Below are 4,958 nucleotides of genomic sequence, written 5' to 3'. Positions count from 1 at the left end.
TCAACCCAATTCTTCACAGAGTTAGAAAGTGCAATTTGCAAATTCATCTGGAATAATAAAAAACCTAGGATAGCAAAAACCATTCTCAACAATAAAAGGACCTCTGGTGGAATCACCATGCCTGACCTTAAACTGTACTACAAACTAACCTGTACCCCCCAGAGCTCGTTCGTGTCAAAAGCAGAAGATGGCCTATTCGGCCATCATTGGGAAGAGAGGCCCCTTGATCTTGCAAACTTTATAAGCCCCAGTACAGGGGAATGCCAGGGCCAAGAAGTAGGAGTCGGGTGGGGGGGGGTAGGGGAGCAGGGGCGGGAGGGGTATAGGGAACTTTCGGGGTAGCATTTGAAATATAAATAAAGAAAATATCTAATAAAAAAAGAAATAAAAAAGGACTAAAAACAGAAAAAAAAGAATAATTTTTGCTATGCTGGGTTCTTTGTTATTCCAAATGATTTTGAGAATTGATCTTCATAACTCTATGAAGAATTGAGTTGGAATTTTGATGGGGATTGCATTGAATCTGTAGATTGCTTTCACCAACATGCCCATTTTTACTATATTAATCCTGCCAATCCCCGAGCATAGGGGATCTTTACTTCTTCTGAGATCTTCAATTTCTTTCTTCAGAGACTTGAAATTCTTGTCAAACAGATTTTTCACTTGTTTGCTTAGAGTCACACTAAGATATTTTATATTGTTTTTGCCTATTGTGAAGGGTGCCATTTCCCTAATTTCTTTCTTAGCCTGTTTATCCTTTGAATATAGGAAGGCTACTGATTTGTTTATTTCAAATCTCGTCACTTTGATGAAGTTGTTTATCAGCTGTAAGTGTCTCTGGTGGAATTTTAGGGGTCTCTTACGTATACTACCATATCATCTGCAAATAGCGATAGTTCGAATTATTCCTTTCTAATTGTATCTCTTTGACCTCCTTTTGTTCTCTAATTGCTCTAGGTAGAACTTCAAGTATTATATTGACTAGATAGAGAGAGCATGGGCAGCCTTGTCCCTGATTTTAGTGGGATTGCTTCAAGTTTCTCACCATTTAGTTCGATGTTTGCTACCAGTTTTCTGTATATTTCTTTTACTGTTTTTAGGTATGGGCCTTGAATTCCTGATCTTTCCAAGACTTTTAACATGAAGGGATGCTGAATTTTGTTAGATGCTTTTTCAGAATCTAATGAAACAGTCATATGGTCTTTTTCTATAAGATTGTGTGTATAGTGGATTACATTGATGGATTTTTGTATATTGAACCATCCCTGCATCTCTGGGATGAAGCCTACTTGATCGTTGTGAATGATCATTTTGATATCTTCTTGGATTCAGTTGGCAAGAATTTTATGGGTACTTTTGCATCTATATTCATAAGGGAAATTGTTCTGAAGTTCTCTTTCTTTGTTGGGTCTTTGTGTGGTTTTGGTATCAGCGTAACTGTGGCTTCATAGAATGAATTGGGTGGTGGTCCTTCTATTTATACTTTGTGGAATAGTATTGGTATTAGGTCTTCTTTGAAGGTCTAATTGAATTCTGCACTAAACCCATCTTGTCCTAGGCTGTTTTTGGTTGGGAGACTTTTAATGTCTGCTTCTATTTATTTAGGGGTTATGGGACTGCTTAGATGGTTTATCTCATCCTGATTTAACTTTGGTATTTGGTATCTGTCCTGAAAATTGTCCATTTGATCCAGATTTTCCAGTTTTGTTGATTATAGGTGTTTATAGTAGGATCTGATGATTTTCTGAATTTCCAGTTTTGGTTGTTATGTCTCCCTCTTCATTTCAGATTTTTATTAATTTGGATACTGTCTCTGTGCCCTCTGGTTAGTCTGGCTAAGCGTTTATCTATCTTGTTGATTTTCTCAAAGAACCAGCTCCTGGTTTTGTTGATTCTTTGTACAGTTCTTTTTGTTTCTACTTGGTTTATTTCAGCCCTGAGTTTGATTATTTCCTGCAGCCTACTCTTCTTGAGTGAATTAGCTTTCTTTTGTTCTAGAGCTTTTAGTTGTGTTGTCAAGCTGCTCATGTATTCTCTCTCTAGTTTCTTTTTGGCACTCAGAGCTATGAGTTTTTCTCTTAGGACTGCTTTCATTGTGTCCCATAAGTTTGGGTATGTTGTGGCTTCATTTTCATTAAACTCTAAAAAGTCTTTAATTTATTTCTTTATTTCTTTCTTGACCAAGTTATCATTGAGTAGAGTGTTGTTCATCTTCCATGTGTATGTGGGCTTTCCATTTTGTCGTTATTGAAGACCAGCCTTAGTCCATGGTTATCTGACAAGATGCATGGGATTATTTTAATCTTCTTACATCTGTTGAGTGCTGTTTTGTGACCTGTTATGGTCAATTTTGGAGAATGTACCATGAGGTGCTGAGAAGAAGGTATATTCTTTTGTTTTAGGATGTTCTATAGATATCTGTTAAATCCATTTGATTCATAACTTCTGTTAGTTTCAGTGTGTCTCTGTTTAGTTTTTGTTTCTATGATCTGTCCATTGATAAGAGTGTGGTGTTGAAGTCTCACACTATTATTGTGTGAGGTGCAATGTGTGCTTTGAGCTTTAGTAAAGTTTCTTTTGTGCATGTGGGTGCCCTTGCATTTGGAGCATAGATGTTCAGAATTGAGAGTTCTTCTTGGTAGATTTTTCCTTTAATGAATATAAAGCATCCCTCCTTACCCCTTTTTGCTAACTTTTGGTTGAGAGTTGATTTTATTCGATATTAGAATAGCTATTCCACCTTGTTTGGGGGGACCATTTCTTGAAAAAAAATTTCCAGCCTATTACTCTGAGGTAGTGTCTGTCTTTGACACTGAGGTGCGTTTCCTGTATGCAGCAAAATGCTGGGTCCTGTTTACATATCCAATNTGTTAGTCTATGTCTTTTTATTGGGAGAATTGAGTCCATTGATGTTAAAATATATTAAGGAATAGTGATTGTTGCTTCCTGTTATTTTTNATGTTATTTTTATGTTTGTGTGGCTATCTTCTTTTGGGTTAGTTGAAAGATTATTTTGATTTTTCTAGGGTGTAGTTTCCCTCCTTATGTTAGCATTTCTATTATCCTTTGTAGGGCTGGATTTGTGGAAAGATATTGTGTACATTTGGTTTTTTTCATGGAATATATTGGCTTCTCCATCTATGGTAACTGAGGGTTTTGCTCTATAGTACCTTGGGCTGGCATTTTTGTTCTCTTGGAATCTGTATGAGGTCTGACCAGGATACTCTAGCTTTCATAGTCTCTGGTGAGAAGTCAGGTGCAATTCTGATAGATCTGCCTTTATATGTTACTTGACATTTTTTCCCTTACAACTTTTAATATTCTTTCTTTGTTTTGGGCATTTGGTGTTTTGACTATTATATGATGGGAGGAATTTCTTTTCTGGTCCAATCTATTTGGAGTTCTTTAGGCTTTTTGAATGTTTATGAGCATCTCTTTCTTTATGTTAGGGAAGTTTTCTTCTATAATTTTGTTGAAGATATTTACTGGCCCTTTAATTTGGGAATCTTCACTCTCTTCTATACCTATTATCCTTAGGTTTGGTTTTTTCATTGTGTTCTGGATTTCCTGGATGTTTTGAGTTAAGAACTTTTTGCATTTTTCATTTTCTTTGATTGATGTCTCAGTTTTCTATGGAATCTTCTGCACCTGAGATTCTCTCTTCTATTTCTTGTAATCTGTTTGTTATGCTTGCATCTATGACTCCTGATCTCTTTCCTAGGCTTTCTACTTCCAAGTTTGTTTCCCTTTGTGATTCCTTTATTGATTCTATTTCCATTTTTAGATCCTGGAAGGTTTCGTTCTATTTCTTCACCTGTTTGGTTGTGTTTTCCTGTAATTCTTTAAGGGATTTTTGTGATTCCTCTTTAAGGGTTTTTACCTGTTTACCTCTGCTTTTCTATATTTCTTTAAGGGAGTTATTGATGTCCTTCTTAAAGTCCTCTATCATCATCATGAGAGTCTTGATTTTCTGGTTTGTTGGGGTATCCATGGCTCTCTGTGGTGGGAGAACTGGGTTCTGATGATGTCAAGTAACCTTGGTTTCTGTTGCTTATTTTCTTGCCCTTGCCTCTCAGCATCTGGTTATCTCTGGTGTTAGTTGGTTTTGCTGGCTCTGACTGTGGCTTGTCCCTCCTGCATGCCTCTTCTCTTGGGAGACCAGTTCTTTTTGGGATGCATATGGAGAGCCATGGCACAGGGTCAGTTTTGGGCATGGACAGAAACTGGAAGGATCCTGTCCCAGGCTGCTCCTTAGTCCCTGTGTCCTGAGGGCTCTGGGCGGGTCCCTCTCGGGAGAAGTGATGGTCTTACCTGTGCTCACAGGTCTTTCTGCACTCCTGGAAGACCAGCTCTCTCCAGGTGGTATTTGGGTATGGAGCACTGTGGCACAGGATCAGCTCTCGGTGCCACTGGAAACTGGAAAGATCCTGTCCTAGTCTGCTCTTCCATTCCTGTATTATGAGGGTTCTTGATAGGTTCCTCTGAGCAGAAGTGATGGTCTTAACTGTGCTCACAGGCTTATCCTCACTCCTGGGAGACCAGCTCTCTCCCGATGGTCAAAATGTATGTTTCTATGGGCCCTTATTTTATTGATATGGGCCAGTTAATAAAAAGTGAAGTAAATATACAACATCCCTTAATTTTTACTGTGTGTTTTCTTGTTGTTAGATACACTATTGTAGGGATTTTATGGTTGTATTTGAGATGTATTGTAAGTCTACAGAATCCAGGGTGGCATAGACAAGAGGTGTAATGAAAACATTATAAATTTAAAGTAAATATGTATTACAGTAAGATAGAAAGGCTACCCTATCATGAAGGCAGGATCCATTCATTTGACATAATATATTTCCCCACCCATTTACTATAGAACAGCATTGGGACCCAGGCTTGGTCCTTGTTACTGGCATATAGAATGTTCGATAATAGCAAGAACATCCTCACTGAGCTTACTCATA

This window comes from Mus pahari, chromosome 11 (assembly GCF_900095145.1).
Source record: "Mus pahari chromosome 11, PAHARI_EIJ_v1.1, whole genome shotgun sequence".
Lineage (NCBI taxonomy): Eukaryota > Metazoa > Chordata > Mammalia > Rodentia > Muridae > Mus > Mus pahari.
This window is presented reverse-complemented; position numbering follows the sequence as displayed.